Genomic DNA, 19,755 nt, shown 5'->3' with positions numbered 1-19,755 from the left:
CACTTCTCTCATTAGGGATTCCCTACCCTTGATTGGGAAGACCTGTTTCATGACTGTCTTCCCCATGGACTGTAAGAGGGACTTGGCAGAGGGACACAGTCACTCCAGAGTGTGGCTGACCCTCAGGCCTTGCATTCTACCTGGTGTAGACGGAGGGCTCCCTAAATAGGAATTGGATGAATCAATGAGCCAAGGTTCTGTTCGTTTCCATGGCTGCTGTACTTAGTGGCTTAAAACAACACGTATTCTTTTCCTTTTCTGGAGGGTAGAAGTCTAAACTTGGTGTGAATTGGCTAAAATCAAGTGCCAGCAGGATTGCGTTCCTTCTCAGGCTAGTGGGGAGATTCTGTTTCCTGGCCTCTTCCAACTTCTAGAGGCCACTTGCATTTGTTCGCTTATGGCCCCATCCTCCATCTTCAAGGCCAGCAGTGTAGCAGGTTCAAATCTCCCTCTCTGATCTCTGCTTCCATTGCCACATCTTCTCTGACTCTGACCCTCCTGCCTCCCTTTTATAAGGACCCTTGTGATGACACTGGCCCACCCACCGAGGCCACCCAGGATCATCTCCTCATGATCTTAGGATCCCTAATCTAATCACATCTACAAAATCTATTTTGTCATGTAAGGCAACATCTTCACAGGTCCTGGGAATAAGGGGGTGAACATCTTTGGGGAGGTCATGCTCCAGGCCACCCTAGAAGCACTGAGCTTGAAGGACTGGTTCCTGTATTCATATGTATGTACTCTGGCATGCATCTCAAGTTTTGCTTTGGAACAAGTGATCAGACACTCCCCTCTTTTCTTAGAAGATTTCCAGGTTCCTGGTGAAGTCCAAAGGCGAGGCTGCACATTCAGTGGCATTTGGAAGCATCTTGTCTGAGACCTGTGGCTAGAGGCACATGGCCTTCTGGAATCTGTGCCTTTCCATCGTTCCCACTAACAGACGCTCTGGCCAGATTGCTGTTTCTACCCTGCAATTACAGGCAGAATCCCATGAGTAATAAACACAAATTGTTTTATTGCAATGGAATTCGTTTAAAAGAAATACTTTACTGCATCGTCCAATAGAATTATCTGCGATGATGGAATTGTTTTATATCTGCACTAAAATACTGTAGTGACAAGCCACATGTAACTCTTGAGCACCTGACATGTGGCTAGTGTGACTGAGGGACTGAATTTGAACTTTTAAGTTAAATTTATTTTCATGTAAATAGCAACAGTGGCTGGTGGCTACCATAGTAGAGCAGGGCAATTCTAGAAAACTCCCGTTTCCAACCCAAGGCACCTGGACAAGAGCAGCTTTTCTCAGAGGCTACGTCCAGGGTGAGAAAAGCTGTTCACTGTCCAGGTGCAATAAAATAACTGACTTCTGTCTGTGTATGGTGGGGATGCTGTCCAATGATGGCTGCCATGCATCAGTTTCCAGCTCCCTATTCAGTAGTTCGAAGCAAGCCATGGTGGGAGAATTTACACCGTGAGAATCAGCACAAGCTACAAATCAAGGCTCCCTCCCCATGCCCCACCCTTGGAGAGCTGGGTTATTTAACGTTGACTGACATGCCACTGTGCATATGCTGACTGGAGGAGACAGGCCTACTGAATTGCCTTGGCAACATCTGAGTCTCCTGGCACTCACAGAGAAAAAGGAGACAGTGGCAGCTCCACAGTTCTTACCGTCAGAGAGGAAAAACACCATACGGTTTTTTAAGGGATGGCAAAAACTCCTCTTAGCTCTTAGAGCTACACAGGCTCTTTTCTCAGGTTTCCTAGAACAGACAATGTCCTCGACAACAACTCCACTCCACGGCAAAAGCAGAGGGATTTCAAAGCTTTGTTTGTCACATCAGTCAAGGCTGTCACTTTGGATAGATGTCAGGGCAGTGGGGTCTGAGTTTGCAGCTTTTGGATGTCTGCTGAGATCTGTGAACACAGCCCAGCATGCCTTTTCTTATATTCCATGTCACTTACTTATTCCCCAAATCTGTTAGGATGCTGGCCATGTGCATAGCCCCCACTAGGTATGGAAGCAACTCATTCATTCATTCATTGCAGACAGTGTATTCAGGTGTAAAGAAGTTTAGGACACAAAGATGAATGAAATAGGGTCTTCACCTCCAGGTTTTATAAGATCCCCCATTTATAGAATAATTTACCAGATACTCAGGGCTGGAATTTGGAGGAGGTGAGGGAGGCACTTACCTTGGGTGCAAAATGTAAGAGGGCACCAAAAAAATCAGTAATCAAGATAATATACTGGCCGGGCACAGTGGCTCACGCCTGTAAATCCCACCACTTTGGGAGGCCGAAGCTGGCGGTTCACCTGAGGTCAGGAGTTTGAGACCAGCCTGGCCAACATGGCAAAACCCCGTCTCTACTAAAAATACAAAAATTAGCTGGGTATGGTGGTAGGCGCCTGTAACCCCAGCTACTCAGGAGGCTGAGGCAGGAGAGTTGTTTGAACCTGGGAGATGGAGGTTGCAGTGAGGCAGGATCGTGCCACTGCACTCCAGCCTGTGAGACAAGAGCAAAACTCCATCTCAAAAAAAAAATATATATATATAAATGTGTGTGTGTGTGTATATAAAATTATTAAATCAAAATTAGTGCAGGAAATAACAACGTACGAGATACGAACATTAAATAAAGACAGGCTGTTGTGGATTGTTTCACTCCCCTTCAGTGTTGTGCAAGGGAGCACAGTCAATTCCAATCAGCAAGGGATACTTGGCCAGGAGGTCTCTGTAGGGGAGGTTTATGTGGGTGCAAATAAACTGGGCCACGGGGAGCATTATACATAGTTTCTGTGTGTGTGTGTTTCGGTTGTAGGGTCTTTATTGACTTTTTTCACTTGGTCCAAAATATAAGAGGATATCTTGATCATTGTATTTAGGGGCGCACATCTTTCCTTGTGTCTCAAGTTCTAATAATAAGGCGCTGCTTGCGCTGTTTCCAGATCTCTCACTTAAGCCTCACGTGGCTACAAGTGGTGGATAGTATTATTCTTCCTCCTCCTTGTTTTACAGAAGGGAAAAGTGGGCCTTGCAGAAGCTTAGCAAAATAGCACAGGCAGTAATATTGCAATACAGCCATGTAATACTTCAAGATGGTATATGATTAAAGCTGTTGGCTGAGAATATTTGGGAAAATTGTAGTTCTGGTGTAACAAACACTGTATCCCAGAGACAGTACTACATGCTGGGCTTTCAAAGAACAGTTAAGTGCAGCACCCCTCCGTCCCTCCAGGAGCTCAGGGGTTAATGCAAGTAAATGATTTGGGTCTAAGCTGGTGCGTGCTGTCCAGAGGGTCCCAGGGAGCTGTGGCTCCAAGAAAGGTGGAGGGGATGGTCAGAGGCGCCTGGGGAAGAAGCTGGGGTCCCGGCCAGAGAAGAGCCAGTCTGACCCCAGGGTGCTCCAGCCTCCATTAGAACAGGAGGCTGATGTCAGGGCTGTCTCCGAGCCTGTCTGCAAAATGGGTGTACAGCAGTAGATGTGCCCTACTCCTGTTAACCAGCTGCCACGAGAATCAGATGACATGCTGCAAAGGAAGGCGCTTTCTACATGGTGCATGTGCTGAGGCGGGCGGATCAGTTGATATCAGGAGTTTGAGACCATCCTGGGCAACATAGTGAAACCCCATCTCTACTAAAAATACAAAAATTAGCCAGGCATGGTGGTGGGTGCCTGTAATCCCAGCTACTCAGGAGACTGAGGCACAAGAATTGCTTGAACCCAGGAGGCAGAGGTTGTAGTGAGCTGAGATTGTGCCACTGTAGCCTGGGCGACGAAGCAAGACTGTTTAAAAAAAAAAAAAAAAAAAGAAAGAAATATCTATAATATATATATCTATATATTAAAACATATAATACGCACACACACACACACATATATATATGGGGGCTTGGACACAAAGAGACAAAGGGTCCTTACCTCTGGCTTTTGTAAAACCCACCATTTATAGAATAATTGAATAGTGAGCTTTAATAATTTAATGGTGGGAAAATGTCTGTTTTAAAATATACAGTGCATCCAAATCTATGAAAAGTTCCCATCCACCTCTGTGTCCAGCCACACAGTTTTCCTCACTAGAGATAACACCCTTAGCAGTTCCTGCTGTCTCTTTCAGAGGTGGTTTTTGGTGTCAACACAGATGCGCAACGCCACGCCCCACATGCCGGGAGTACTATCTTTAACGGACTGATAATGAAGCAGAGCTTCCAGCACATCATACAATTGGGAACTCTTGAAATGGCTGGGAAATGGAACATCTTGGGCATCAAATTATACTCCATCAGTAATTCTAAACCAGGGTTTCTCGACTTCAGCACTATTGTATTGATATTTTGGGCCAAAATGTTCACTGTCCCAGGAGGTGGGAGTAGGGAGGGAGCTGTCCTGTGCACTGTAGGATGTTCAGCAGCAGCCCTGGCCTCTACCCACTCAATGCCAGGAGCATATGGCTCTTCCCACTCCAGTGTGGCTGCCAAGAATGTCCCCTGGGGGAAAGGGAGCAACATCACCCCCCCATTAAGAACCTTGTTTTAAACCTTGTGTGACATCTGTAGAAAACTGGCAGATAAGAGAAAAAATGTAGAAGATTCAAAGGGACAGGAAAGAGAAATCTGTGAAGGCAATGGAAAGAACCCGTAGTCCCAGTTACTTGGGAGACTGAGGCAGGAGGATTGCTTGAGCCCAGGAATTTGAGGTTGCAGTGAGCCATGATCGTGCCGCTGCACTCCAGCCTGGCAGACAGAGCGAGACCCTGTCTCGAATGAACAAACAAAAAACTCAAAGGTTATTATTCCGTAACTACTGAAAGAATCTTTTCATGAAGGATGGTAATAACCAGCTTCTATCTCCACACAGGGCAAAATAAGAGTAGGTTTAAATGGAAGAGAAATTAAAACGACATACAGGTGATTAAATATTAATAACAGCCCCTGAATGGCGCTTCTTTTCTAAAGATCTTCATGAGCAGAATAATCTAGGATGGCTAGGAATTGTTCCCTCAGGGCTTTGTGGTTAAGAGTTCAGAATCTTCAAGTAATGAAATCTGCATTAAAAAATTAGCCAAAACTGTTTATTCCATAATCATGTCTATATGGTGCTTTTAAGAAAACAGTTTTTTTTTCTGCTGTAAAAGCAATACATATTCACTGTGGAAAAATTAGACAATGTCACTAAGCTTAAAAAAGAAAAATTTAAAACACCCTCATCCCACTAACCAGTGAGATACCATGTTTGATACTTTAGGGAATTCATTTCCGAATAATTTTTTCTATGTTCGTAAAGGTATATGTGTAGATATAAATATACTACACTTACATAGAAACAATGGATTACTCAGCACATAACGCTTTGAAGCTTCCATTTTTTTCCATTTAATCCACTGCCAATGTCTTTTCACATCCGTGTGTACCATCATATTGGTTTTAATTCTTCCCCTGCACAGATGTCTTATAATTTAAAACATCCCGTGTTTTTGGAGATTTAACTTGCTTCCAGTGCTTTGAGATCATAAATAATATTGCAGCAAACTTTCCCCAGTCTGGGGTTTGCACATCATTCTTCCCTTCCAACCCCCACTCCCCACCCCTAGGACAAATTCTTGGACATCAAGTTGCTGGAGCACATGATACCAACAGCTGTGGGACCCGGAGTAATGGTGAAACTGTGTATTTGTAAGGCATTGGGTAGGAAAAAAATGCTAAACAGACCACCAGAAGACTGCTCAATTTACATTCCATGGGGTGTGTTGGTTTTTGCTTTTTTTGGTTTTGTTTTATAATTCTTGGCTAAAATGACAATTTGACAGGCGAGGGTGGAGGGTGTTCAGAGACCTCTCTCATTCTGTTGAGAATTGCTTGGCCCAGTTATGGGCCTTGTCTGAATTGCCGGTTTGCTGTAATGTTTTTTACAATTGAGCAATCAATTGTAAAAAAGAGAAGGTGAAACTAACCTACTGCAAAGAAACTGCTCCAGGATGAAGAAGGTTGCCTGTATTTCGTCATTTCAGCCAAGCCGGAACACAGAGCAAGGCTGTCTGCACCGTGCTGCCATCCTCTTCAGGCTGCAGGGCATTTTATATACCCACCACCTCCCATTGATTCTGGAAACTCCGGCCACAGAATTCCGTGCAGCCCAGCCCCTGAGGGTGGGGCGTCCTGTCTCCCGGACGCCGGGTTTTCTCTGGACACGAATGCTCCGGGGGTAGGAGGCGAATGACACTGGCACGGCGGGGCTCCGGAGCCAAGAGGTGACCAGGCTGGCTGGGCAGGGCTGATGGCTGGGCCGAGCACGTGATGCTCCCAGCCGGCCTCCCGGGCCCTCTGGGCTGAAATCGACATTTGCCTCTGGCAGAAAATGAGCTTGTCAGTTTCTGCCTCCATTAGACCCTCAACCCAAAGGAGCAGGAGATTTCGGTAGCGTTTAACTTTGTATCTCAGAATCTGAAAGCGGAAGGTAAGCTGCTTATATCACTCAGAAAAACAAATTTGAGAGGAGTGACCTAGTAAACTACACTGCGACTTTGTTGATTTTTAAAATCTGGTGTTGAAAATAATTGATCGCTGTGAGAGTCAAGGGCTGTATTTCTCTCCAAATTAGAGATTAACCTTCTGAACAGAAATTTGGTTAATCTGGAGGGAATGATGGTATAAGGGCCAGGGTTAAATATAGAAGGACACGAAAGCTGCTGGAATAAATTGCAAGTAAACTTAACTCTAACCTGCTTGTAAAACAATCTATTTCATGTCTCTTTCAGGGCTGTGAGCAAAGGGAATGTTATAATTGTGATTTTTAACTCAAGTGAAAGTAAATGAATCTATTTGCATTGGAATACAAATAAAAGCAGTCTTTGCTTTTGTCCTTTTACATTTCAAAAATGCTTGTGTATTTTGGCAAAAGAAAAGTTTATATGTGCACTGCTTAAGTTTGAAATATGCTATTTCAAATTTACAAAATTATCACAGTTGTAATTTTCTAAAGTCTTTCTAGGCAAGGCTGTTTCAGTTGTGAATGAGAAATGTTGACATTGTACATATTTTCTGTGATAGTAAAATGACTCACTTCTTCAGAATGTGATAAAAATTAGAAAATGTGAAATAATGAGGTATTGTGAATTAACTCAAGTCTGAGAGATTAAATGCCTTGCCAGAAGATGTAAGAAAACAGAGACACAAATACAGCCATGCTCACGTAATAGTGCTTTATTTTAAATAATCACATATTTAAGTAAGTAGTAGAAATACGTGGTGTCACCATTTTTTTCCTTTGGCAAATACAAATAATATTGGAATGCAGCTATTCAGACTAATCAAAGCATTATCATCCGTGCAATTAGTATAATGTTCCATAATGAATTGCTTTGAACTAAAGTGTTTGGTATAATAGTCGATATACGACTTGAAACACAGAAACTCTATACAAAGTATGTCCATGCTATATTTTGTGTCATTATGATTTGCACAAAATGTTTCTTTCTCCACTGCATTTGATAAATACTAGTTTTAAAATAAAACATGAAATTGTATTTCCTTTCACTGTAATCCCCTTATTGCTAATTCTTTCGAAATCCTATTACACGCTTGGAGCCTGTGATAATTTGGATTTCTCCTCCTGTGTGTTGTTTTTCTTAATTCTCCGCGAAAGGTCAGGCAAGCTGCACACATCAAGCGAAACGGCCTGAGGGGCGGCCAGCGCGAGGGTTTCTGGCCATCACCCCTCACCTCCCGGGACTTCCAGGGTCTTCCCCCCACCCCGCGCACACCTCCCTGCCTCGCCCGGAAGGCGTCACGTGGCTGCGTGGGGCCCGCCTCCTGGTGATGTCACGGCGCTCGCAGCCGTCGCGCTGAAGAAAGGATGCTCGAGGATGTTGTCCAGGTGGGCGGCCGCGGGTGCGATGCGGCACTGCAGGTAAGGGGCGCGCGGCGCCTGGATGCCCTCCCCGGCGCCCCCGGCAGCGCGGTCGCTTCAGGTGGAGCCCGGCCTGCGGGCCTGCAGCCCGGCTGCGCCCCCAGAAACCCAAAGTGGGGCCTCTGGCTGCTGCGGCGCCTGCTGCCCACAGCTGCCTGCTGCAGCTGCATGCACCCGGCGGGAGATGGCCCGTGGCAGGCCCACGCGTGAATTGTGTCTTGGCACGTCCGCCCGGAGAAAGTGGGCAGGGGCCAGACAGAAAGACAGGGGGAGGGGAAAAAACCCTTCTGGCGGGGAACAAAATCTGAAGTGACCACACTGCATGCATTCTAAGTAGAGAGAGGGGCTTTTAAGAGGTAACTATCAAGTGTTTGCCTAGTGTCATTCTGCTTCTTAAATAATGACATGTTTACTAATTACAGGCCTTTGTCCTCAGTAATTAGCCTCATTCTTTCAAAGCAAAAGCGGGCTGGGGAATGGAAACTTCTTGGTTAGCAATTTAAGAGCCAGATGTTCAATCTAAATTGCTTTGCATTATTTTGCAAGGTTCCAGCATTTACAGGGCATACGTCAGAAATATATATTTTTTTTCCTTCCAGGTGTTTTAAGTAGATTAAAAAGAACAGTATCCAATAAAATAAAAATAAATTGCAGCTTCCAAGATAACATGTGAGTGTAAGAGACAGCTACATCTCTCAGAATCAAATGATCTTAAGCAGAGAGTGGGGGTGGAGATAACACCAAAACCTAACAATTCCCCGAGTTCTTTTTAATTCTCTCGCTGATAATTCGCTTACTGAATGGAGGGGCTTGATGACTCAGCGACAGATGGAGGGGGTCAGGTGACTTCAGTTCTAGCATGACAGTGGGTGGGGGATTTTAATGGACTCTTTCTAGAGCGTTTACATTCCTTTCTCGGGGTCAGGAAGAAACTATAGCAGGATGTGTGTGGGCACCCTGGGGGAGAATGTGGCATTTTTTCCCCCCTCTAAAACCTGACCCTTCTGGAAGGTTTGTTGTCACTAAACTGTATTGGAACTCACATCATGAATGATTTGACCAACCAGCAACGTTGGGGGGCCTGTAAAGCAATGCTATTTCCATCAATAATTGAAGGAGGCATTTCTTTCAGAATTTGGGACACCCAGATGTGTTGCTGCAGTAATTTAGTAACTTGTTTGTTGCCATTTTCTTCCTTTGGTTCAGTTTGGTTACACAAATTAAGATCCCTGGGTTCCTGCCCTCTCTTCTCCCCCAGCTCAACCCTAGATAGAGCAAAGCAGATGATAGAGGTGGATCTAATAGAGACCTAGATTCCACTTTTGGCTTTGTGACTGTGCAGGCTTGGACATGTCATTTTGTGTCTTTGGGTCTCGGCTATCTTGTCCTCAAAGTAACAAAGGGATTTAGGTCAGGGTGTCTCAACCTTGGCACTACTGGCATTTGGGGCCAGATAACTCCTTGTGGTGATGCTGTCCTGTGCATTGTAGGATGTTTAGCAGAATCTCTGACCTCCACCTACTGGATGCTACTAGCACCTCCTCCCTCAGCCCCCAGTTGTGACAATCAAAAATGTTGCCAGACATTGCCAAATGTCCCCTGAGGGCTCCCTTGCCCTCTGTTGAGAACCACTCATTGGGATGATCTCAAAATGTTCTTTGGGCTCCAATAATTCATTTTCTTATGATTGGTTTGATGCCAGCCCTTGATCAGAAATCTGATTCCCTTTCTTAATATCGTATATATTGGAAAACACAATGTGAAGGCGTTTTATGTTGTGAATTTCCAGAAATAGCTTCTGTGAAAAGGGGAGGAGCTGTTTGTATGCCATTTGTAGCTGGGAGGCTAGCTTGGCGGAAAGGAGAGTGTTAGGGAAACAGGAAAAATCAGAGCACTAGATGAATGTGTGTTGAAACCTGCCGGGGCTTCGTGCTCAGCAGACCTGGGGCACGTCCCTGGACATACTCACTCTAACCCTGGGTTAGACCTAACAGCTGGGAGTCCATTTCCTTGTCTGCAAAAATGAGAATAACAGTGTCCACTCGGAGGTGTTGTGAGGAAGAAACGACGCGACGTCTGGTGCTGGTGCGGGATGTGGTGAGGACGAGAGGGTTGGTAATGTCTATGCAGCTAGGAGGAGGCAAACACAAACTGCCTGCACCACCAGCGACACGGACACTCGCTTAGGGCAGACATGGTCGCATGCTTTAAGCTTCAGTCCAGGACTTGCATCTAAAGATCTGGCTTTGACACTTAGGAGGGTGACCATGGCTGCATCACTTCACCTCTGTAAAGTGGGGCCAGCTGTACTTGCTGACTCTGCTTCCTTGGCTGTTGGGGAGGGACGGACGGAAGCGAGAGGGTCTGCAGACTGGGAAACTCCCGAGAGACAGGAAGCAGGGATGGCAGCAGCGTAGGAAGGCGGGGACATGTTTACTCTGTGTGTGTGTGTGTGTGTGTGTGTGTATGTGGCAGGGGGGCGGGGCTTAGAATGGCCAGAAAACATTTCCTTGTGCCCCAGGCTTGCGACTTTGATGTGTCCCTCCCCTGCGTTCCCTTGCCATCAGCTTGCGCTCTCTCTCTCTCTCTGTCTCTTCTTTCCTGGCACCATGAAAATGGTCTCCTGGGGGAGGTAGAAAAGCCCTGGTCGGGGAGGTTGGCCTTCGGTGAGGAAGACCCACTGTGCAGAGGGCTGGGGTGAGAGCAGCTGGCTCCATCCACTCCCCATGCCACTGTCCTCACAGGCTTCAGTCCACGGTCATCCCAGGGCAGGCCTGTCACGCTCCTGTGTGCCTCTGGTGGGCTTGGTGCTCTGTGTGAGCCATCTGGCCTTGTCTCTTCAACAAGGCAATATCATGAAAGAAAATTTTGAAAAGGGAGATGGGGTATTCTCCATCAAATGAGACTAGGAGACGGAATAGCCAAATATCACTGTGGCCCTCGATTGGATTCGGCCCGAACAAACGTGTAACAGGCATTTTGGGGACGCTTTGATGTGACTGGCTATTAGTGACACTAGGAGACTGCTGCTGCTTTGATTACATGTGACAGTCTGTGGTGTGGTGGCAGCCCCTCAGACAGACGCAGTGATCCCCGCCCCTGGCAGCTGCAACTTGGCATCACCCTCTCCCCTGAGGTTTGGGCTGGACCAAGTAATGAACTTCCAATGAATATGTCTAGCAGGGGGAGGGGGTGGCATTTCCACCATGAGGGTGTAAAGGAGCTTCCACCTGGGATGTATTTTCTCTCTTGGGTTGCTTACACTGAAGCTGCCATGTCGTGATCAGCCCTACAGAAGGGTCCATTTGCCGTGGTGAGGACCTGAGGTCCATTCCAACAGCCTGAGAAGAACTGAGGCCTGCTGATGGTGTGAGGGTGTGAGTGGGCTTGGAGGCAGACCCTTCAGGCCCAGCTGAGTCTTTTTTTGTTTTTTTTTTTGAGACAGAATCTCGGTCTGTTGCCCAAGCTGCAGTGCAGTGGTGGTGATCTCGCCTCACTGCAACCTCCGCCTCTTGGGTTGGAGCGATTGTCATGCCTCAGTCTCCCCAGTAGCTAGGAATGCAGGGACACACCACCATGGCTGGCTAATTTTTGTGTTTTTAGTAGAGATGGGATTTTGCCATGTTGAATCTGGTCTTGAACTCCTGACCTCAGGTGATCTGCCTGCCTTGGCCTCCCAAAGTGCTGGGATTACAGGCATGAGCTACTACACCCAGCCCCAGTTGAGTCTTGAGATGCTTGCAGCCCTTTGAGACACCTTGAGCTGAGGCACCAGCTAAGCCACTCCAGGGTTCTTGACACAGAAACAGTGACATGAGACATGTTTGTGTCCTGCTGCTATGCTTTGGGGTAATTTGTTAGGCAGCAATAGATAGCTAATACATGTGTTATGTAGAAAAGTATTATTTTTTAGAGATGTCTACTAAAGTGTTTAGAGATAAGTGTCATGGTGGCAATAATTTACTTTTTTTCTTTTTTTAATGTTTTTTTGAGATCTCTTTAATGTATGACTTAATAGGAGACAGATGAATTCTCATACTTGGTTCTACATTCAATCTGTTTCAATATCGCATGTCATGTAGCCTCTGGAAAATTCCATTGTATGCTCATGAGAGAATGAACTTAGAAAAAGGCAAATAACAATGTCAGAATATTGTGAAATGTTTTTGACATCATGGAGTCCCTTAAAGGGTCTTGGGGAGCCCAAGGAGTCCCCAGACCACACTTTGAAAACCAGGCTTCAAGATCAATAATTGACTTATAAATGGTTCAGTTAAATGAAGAGAGAGAAAGAGATAAAGCAGATAGAGCCAAATGTGAACAACTGTTCAGTCTGATTGGTGTTATTCATTCTGGATGATGTTCTGTGTAATTGAAAATACTCATAATAAAAAGTTAAGAAAAAAGAAAAGAAATGTAGACCCTTAGACACGTTGGGGATTCTGATTGAATAGGTCTGGGGGTGAAGCCCAGGGCTTAACCTGTGCTCCAAGTGCCCCCATCACATGGGCCAGAGCTCACAGGCACTTTGCCCCAGAAGTCCTCACCTTATCTGCCTCCTCTCCACCTGTCAGCCTTGCAGTAGCAGACTAAAGGGGTTTAGTGTGATGACGCATCTATTCTACCAACCTGGGGGAAGAGGTGTGTGGGGACAGTCCCCCCTCCTATCCCTTCCCCCATACACACTTTCTCTTGGTAACAAGACCGTTGTTTAACCACATTTTCAGTGGGTGGCTTTTTTATGTGCAGGAATGGTTTTTTTTTTGTTTTTTGATTGTGATAAGTATTTTTTTAAAATGACTTCCATTTCTTTTCTTTTCTTTTTTTTGAGATGGAATCTCTCTGTCACCCAGGCTGGAGTGCAGTGGCTCGATCTCGGCTCACTGCAACCTCCACTTCCCAGGTTCAAGTGATGCTCTTGCCTCAGCCTCCCTGTAGCTGGGATTACAGGCACGCACCACCACGCCTGGCTAATTTTTGTATTTTTAGTAGAGACGGGTTTCACCATGTTATCCAGGCTGGTCTCGAACTCCTGACCTCAGGTGATCTGCCCGCCTTGGCCTCCCAAAGTGCTGGGATTATAGGCTTGAGCCACTGCTCCCAGCCCCTTGATTACTTCTTCATTCAGCAAATATTCCTTGGGTCTGTGCGTCTAGGCCAGGGTTTCTCAACCTTGACACTATGGACGTTAGGGTCCCGATGATTCAATTTTATGGGGGCTAATCTGGGCAATGTAAGGTGTTGAGCAGCATCCCTGGCCACCATCCACTAGATGCCAGTAGCACCCCCTCTCCCAGTTGTAATAACCAAAAATGTCTCTAGACATTGCCAAATGTCTGCTGTGGGACAGACAGTATTGCCCCCAGTTGAGCCCTACAAGTCTAGGCAGTGGGATACATGGTGGGACCAAATGGACAAGGTTCCCACCCTCACAGGACTGATTCGAGCTGAGGGAAGAGGAAATAGCTGTTGGACAGGCTGTGTGTTGACTGAAAGGATGGACAGCAAAGGATGCACAGCAATGGACTCCAAACGCTGGTTAAGGAGGGCACGAAGGCCTCTCTGAGGGGGTCGCACTTGAGCAGAGATCCGAATGGAGAGAGAGCCTCTTGAGCATGGTGGGCTGAGTGCTCAGGGCTGAGGGAACAGCCAGTGCAAAGGCCCTGAGGCAGGGCAGGACAGGAAGCGTTTGCAGATAGCAGGGAAATCAGCATGTGCAAAGAAGAGCGACCAGAGAGCAGGGATGGGGAAAGGTACTCAGAGGGTCGCAGGGGGCAGGCCATCCTGGAACTGGCAGTCGTGGTGTCAACCCTGGATTGTCCTCAGTGTAATGGAAAGCCACTGGATGCTCCTGTTTTGGGAAGTGACATGTTGAGACTGGGTTAAAAGGACTGGCTGCTGTCAGGAGCAGTTTCAGAGGTGGGTGAGAGAGAAAGCAGGGCGGCCAGCAAGGAGGCTAGGAGGTGAGAATGGAGGCCAGATGGGGAGTGGCCAGGGTGACCAGGTGAGTTGGACTGAGCAGCTAACCTCTTTAGCAGCAATGTTGTCGTAGGTGCCAGAGTGGGCCCTTGGTGATCAAAGAAGCCTGGCGTAGGAGGGTCACATGGTAGCATGTAACTACAGGGCAGGACGTGGAGGCTGCACACGTGTCCTCATGCACCCAGCTCAGTCGCATCATCACCTTTGATGGGCGGTGGCTCCCAGGGACAGCAGAGGAAATGGCCATGCACATTCCCACATGACACCTGAAAAGCTCTCTTTCCAGCTTCTTGTGGCTGAAGTCTCCCAAGCTGTCAGGCCACCGGTGGCTCCGGTGATTCTGGCTACACAGCTTGCTTGCTGTCCTCGGGCCCGGCACATTTGTTCTTGCCACTGAGTCTCTAAATTGGCTGTTCTCGGTGGCTGGAGGGTCAAACCCCACACCTGTTCCCTTGTTGCCTTCTCCAAGTGGCCCTCATTGCTCTGCACTGCCTGTTGCGTGCACTCGTGTGGGATGCAGTGACCTGCAGTCGGGGGTTCACAGAAGCCCCTGCCTGCTGGCTTGCCACCTTCACACTGTTCTTGAGAGGGTCCTGCCCTGCCCCAGGGCCTTTGCACTGGCTGTTCCCTCAGCCCTGAGCACTCAGCCTCCTCGTATTCAACAGAGAGCCTGCTGTTGCCTGGGTTGAAAGAAGATGTGAGGCCGGAGCCTTCCTCACAGAAGGGACTTGAAACCCTCTTGAAGCTGCAGAAGAGGAGAGTCCTGGAAGGCTGGGGTCAGGCCCTTGACCTGCCCTGAGGACGACACATGGGAACAGCAGGGTCATGAAGGAGAGGCTGCAGGTGGGCATTCCCCCTGAGGATAGTTTCCCGCTCTTCCCATCTGCGGCAGTTGGGGCACCCAGATGGGTCTGGGGTTTGCTGATGTAAGAGCCACCCTGACACTGTGTTTCCTTGTCGGGGAGGCTGCTCCTGGCCCTGGGTGCTGGGCCTACGGCTCCTCTCTGTGGCTGCTGCCCCACTGGGCCTTGCCTGCAGTTTTGTGATGCTTCCTGATGGCCTGACTATGTCTTCCTACCTCTTGGCTCTTTGCTTCCCTTCTGGGTTGATTTGGCTAAATGTGAAAGTTATTTTTCGCCCTCCACTCTAACCCTTGGAGGCGCTGGTTGGGTGAAGAGGCCTTTGTGGTTAGCAGATAGGAGGCCCAACCGCCACCATGACAGCTGGGAGATTGTTCCTCTTAGCTTAGTCACGCCATGCGCCAGCTCCCCTTTTACCCCAAACATGGGAATTGGCTCAAATGTCAGCCCCTGTGTTGGTCAGAGTGGCCTGCCTGTCTTCACCATGGCGTCCCAGGACACCAGGAACAGCACATGAATGCTGTTTTGGGTGCCTTCCAGCATTTAGCCTTTACACACTTGCTAGTCATGGGTGGCTCCTGAAATTTTCTTTTTATCCATGGAGGGGTGTGAACCTTGGCTAAGCACAAGATAGGTTGTTGTGGAGAAAACCTGTCAGAAAATGGTGAAGGGAAGGCCAGGCCGTGGAGGTGCCAGAAGAGCGAGGGATTTCCCATCTGCACTGTCTTCAGCAGCTGTGATGGCTTGAACTGTGTCCCCACCAAATTCAGAGATTGAAGTCCTAACTTTCAGTACTTCAAGATGTGACCTTATTTGGAGATAGGGCCTTTACAGAGGTCATCAGGTGAAATGAAGGCACCAGCAGCGTACATCCCTCCGTCTCAGACTTCTGGCCTCCGGAACTGGGAGAAAACCCTCTTCTGTTATCTGAGCCACCCAGCCTGTGACACTTGGTTACGGCAGCCCTAGCAAACACGTGCAGCGGCATTTTTTGTGGGTGTGTGAGAGGGCAACCCAGGGCCTTTCATTAAGCTATTCTCACACGGTTTAGGAGAAACGTGGCCCCCAGTGCCCTCTCCATGGAGGCACGTGGCTCTGGGTCCTGAGGTGGCAGAGGTCTGCTTGCTGTTGTGGAGAAAGGCCCCTGGACCTGGGCTGGATCCAGCTGCCCCCTCACTGTGTGTGAGACTTAACCTCTGTGCCGCAGTTTGCTTCTTTGTAACTTATCTGTAACGTGGGTCTGAGGGAGGCAGTACTTCATACACGGGGGTAGTGCTTAGAATGAAGCCAGGTACACTGAGCCCTGTACAAAGGCGTTGTGACTATTATTATGGGAAGAAGTCTCTGGGGAAACTCCAAACCCTTGGCTCTTGGTACCAGCAACACAAACACCTCACGGCCCAGCCCTCCTGCCCCTGAGATGGGGATGTGAGAACACTGAGGCCATTGTGTCACCCGAGGCCACATGTGGTTGGGCTCATCCTGTTTCCAACACGTGGGCTGGGTTTCAACGTGGAACGAACGACTGCATGGCCCTGGATCCATAGGAACCCTGCCATGGTCACACACCAGCTGCCCAGTCCTATGGAAGCCAGACTGTGGTTGAAGAAACACAGAGAGTGCTGGGGGCAGGGCCAGGGGCCGGGGAGGAAGTGGGAGGAGGAAAAAGGAAGTGTCTCTGCTGGCTTGAGGCAGAATTTTGAAATAGGCACAGTTTCTTTCTGAGCATCCTTTTGCTCTGAGCTTCCCCCTGTTTGAACCTCCTTGGTCGTGTGGCCCTCCACCCCTCACTGGGGGCCACCACCTGGCTCCCGTCACTGTCAGTGCCTTCCTGTCTTCTCCCCTCTGGCGTTTGGAGGGTTAGCTGGAAGGGGTGGAATGAGTCCTGGCCGCCTCATCATCCTAAAGGTGTCCGCATTTTAAAAGCAGGACTCAAATGATTACAGATGAAATGGAAATTCCTGGGGTTTCAGGCAAGGTGGAATAAGGCAGTGAAAAGCTTTGGTATTGGAGCCAGCCTCCAAGATGGGCCTCGACCATCCTACCTCCGGGTGTTCACGCTCATGTGTGGTCCCCTCCCATATGGAACCATTCAGGGCTGACCTGTGTCACCAATAGGATACCGTGGAAGCGACAGTGTGTGACTTCCAAAGCTAGGTCATTAGAGACCGTCCTGGTTCTCTTGGACCACCCCCTCTGGAGAAAGCCAACTGCCATGTCATGGGGACATTCAAGCCATCCTGTGGGGATGTCGGCGAGCAAGTTGGTTGCAATGTGAGGGAGCCCCCGTCCAGCTTTCAGGTGACAGCAGCCCGGCCTGACATCTTGATCACAACCTCCTGAGAGACGCTGAGCTAGAAAGACCCAGCCACACTGCTCCCCACTTCCTGACACATAGAAACTGTGTGAATGGTCAGTGTAAATGGTAATTAGTGATGCAGCATCAGATAACTGATATGACTGGTAAGGGTCCAAAGCTTTCCTGGAGGGGAGGCCCAGTGCTGGTCTCTCCTTGGGTTAACTCCCCAGGCTCTGGCCATAGCTGCCTTTGTTTTGCCCCTTCTGAAGCTCCAGTTTTCTCTGATCGTTCCATAGTTGTTCATGGTATTTTCTCTCTCTTTCATTCCTGGGTTGGAGAGGAGAGGAGAGGAGAGGAGCTTCATGCAAAGTTTAGGTCTATTGATGATAACTTAGGGCATATTGAGGATGAGTTTGGGTATATAGATTTTTAGTAAATGGGCAACGGCCTGTATTTCATGAAAATGTATATCCCGTGTATCCCTTTATAGCCTGGAGACTTCAGTAAAATATTTCCCAAATGCCAGTGGGGTTTGGCTGGGCGTTACTTTGGGCTCCCGGCGTTCACAGATGCAGGAGGTCATTTTTGACGCGAGCAGCCTCCTTTCCTCCAGCACCAGAGAAACATGCCGCAGCCTGTAATGCAGTGTGGAGCGCATGCCCTCTGCCCGCTGCACAGGGGATTTGCTGACTCCAGCGCCTTTGCTTTGTCAGGGCTTTCAGACTTCTGACCTCATTTATTTCAGTGGGAGGTCATTTTTGCAAGAGAGGATGCAATGGGTGTTTGAAAAGAGAAAGTATTTCACAGGCACTTCAAAGAAGTGTTGCAAGCATGCCAATGAGAAACCTCACTTTTGTAAAGTGAAGCAGTGAGATTTAATTTCAGCTGATGGCTTGTTTGGATTGCCTTTGGTCACTTTTAATTGAAATCCATGTGCAGAAAAGTGCATAAAGCATAAGCGTGCAGCTTGATGAATTGTCACAAGGTGAACACACCTGGGTAACAGTGCCCAGATCCAGAAATGGAACATGACCAGCTCCCAGAAGCCACCCTCATGTCCACTTCCAAGGGTAACTGCTATCCTGAGTAACACTACCGGTTCCTTCTGCTTGTTTGGAACTTTATAGGGATGGAATCACGGATCCCTTTGTGTCTGCTTTTCTTTGTGTCTTTCTTTTACTTGACATTACGCTTGTGAGCTTCATTCTTATTATGGCATAGACTGGTACCTCTTTCCTCTCATAGCCCTATATAGCCTGATAACTTTCTTTGTATGTAAAGTGTCTCTTTTCTCTCACTGCTTTTAAGAGACCCTCTTTTTCACTTGTTTAACAATTCGATTATGCTGTGCCTTAGTGTAGTTTTCTTTTTTCTGTGTGTGCTTGGGGTTTGTTGAGCTTCTTCTATCTATGGGATTATATAGTCTAATAGCTTAAATCTTTGTGTAAACAAGATTTCCTATATTGAATGTTCTGGTCAGTGTATCTACATTTATTTCAGAGAAACTTCTTGAAACTCTGAGAATGGGACCTGACAGTCCGGGTTTCCCCAGCCTCCCTGGTAATGCTGATGCACGTTCAAGCTGGAGAGCCATTGGTTTAGACAGTGATAAACCACCAGGGTTCTGTCAGGAAGCCTAGGACAGGCCATTTTAGTGCTCATGTTGTCCCCTAATTGCCAGAAGCCTCAGCACAGCTTGGACCCTTTTGTTGGGGACTGATCTTTGTCGGCAATCAATAAAGTATATTAGGGAGTTTTTCTGAAATTTTTTTTTTCTTTTTTTTGAGACAGAGTCTCACTGTGTCACCCAGGCTGGAGTGCAGTGGCGTGATCTCTGCTCACTGCAACCTCTGCCTCCTGGGTTCAAGAGATTCTCTTGCCTCAGCCTCTGGAGTAGCTGCTGGGATTACAGGTGCCCACCACCATGACTGGCTAATTTTTGTATTTTTAGTAGAGACGGGGTTTTACCATGTTGGCAGGCTGGTCTCAAACTCCTGATTATAGGTAATCCACCCACCTCAGCCTCCCAAAGTGCTGGGGTTACAGGCATGAGCCACCGTGCCCAGCCCTGAATTCTTAAATGAAGGGAAAGTTTTATTTTGCCCAACTAGTACAGCTTACCACTTTATGTCTTTTATGGATTGAGTTTTTGATGTTATTTCTAATAACTCTTTGCCTAGCCCTAGGTTTTGCGCATTTGTGTAGGAGGGTTAAAGATCACTCACACGGGTTTACACAGGCAAGGGCATAACTGGCTGAAGAAATATAAAATGCCATGTGATGCTGCTTTCGTTTGGGTCCTTGCAGAAGTGGAACCTGAAATGAGGTTTCTGGTACAAGTTGACTTGGGAGGGGAGTGGGGAAGTGAGACTAGGAAAGGAAGGCAGCCATTAGGGCTGGGCTGTTAATGTCACCCAATGGACGACTGGAGCTTAATTCCACACTTGGAAACTCTAGGAAATGGTGCTCGCTGTGTCATGGGCCCCTAAGATCACCGCTGGGTGGTCCGGTGATTTCCTAGGAGGGCTCATAAAGCTTGACACATGTCATATGCATGGCTATGATTTAGTACAGCGAGAGGACACAGAGAAAAATCAACAAAGGGAAAAAGGCTTATGGGGCAAAGTCTGGAGAAAAGCAGGCACGTGCCTCCAAGAGTCCTCTCTCAGCGGAGTCACACAGAACATGCCTACTCCTGCCCAT

At 47.7% G+C, this 19,755-nt stretch overlaps 1 protein-coding gene across 1 annotated transcript in view; it reads left to right on the top strand.

Annotated features, from left to right (window-relative positions):
- Positions 1-6,016: 6,016 nt before the first annotated feature.
- The window catches only part of CLCN4 (chloride voltage-gated channel 4), an 81,928-nt gene continuing 68,189 nt past the window's right edge, over positions 6,017-19,755 (top strand). The window contains exons 1-2 of the mRNA XM_033201010.1: positions 6,017-6,462; positions 7,651-7,914. The gene's annotated coding sequence lies outside the window, so the exon portion shown is untranslated. The remainder of the gene's footprint in view (positions 6,463-7,650; positions 7,915-19,755) is intronic.

This window comes from Trachypithecus francoisi, unplaced genomic scaffold (genome assembly GCF_009764315.1).
Source record: "Trachypithecus francoisi isolate TF-2019V2 unplaced genomic scaffold, Tfra_2.0 Lachesis_group6, whole genome shotgun sequence".
NCBI classification, from domain to species: Eukaryota; Metazoa; Chordata; class Mammalia; order Primates; family Cercopithecidae; genus Trachypithecus; species Trachypithecus francoisi.
This window is presented reverse-complemented; position numbering and strand designations above follow the sequence as displayed.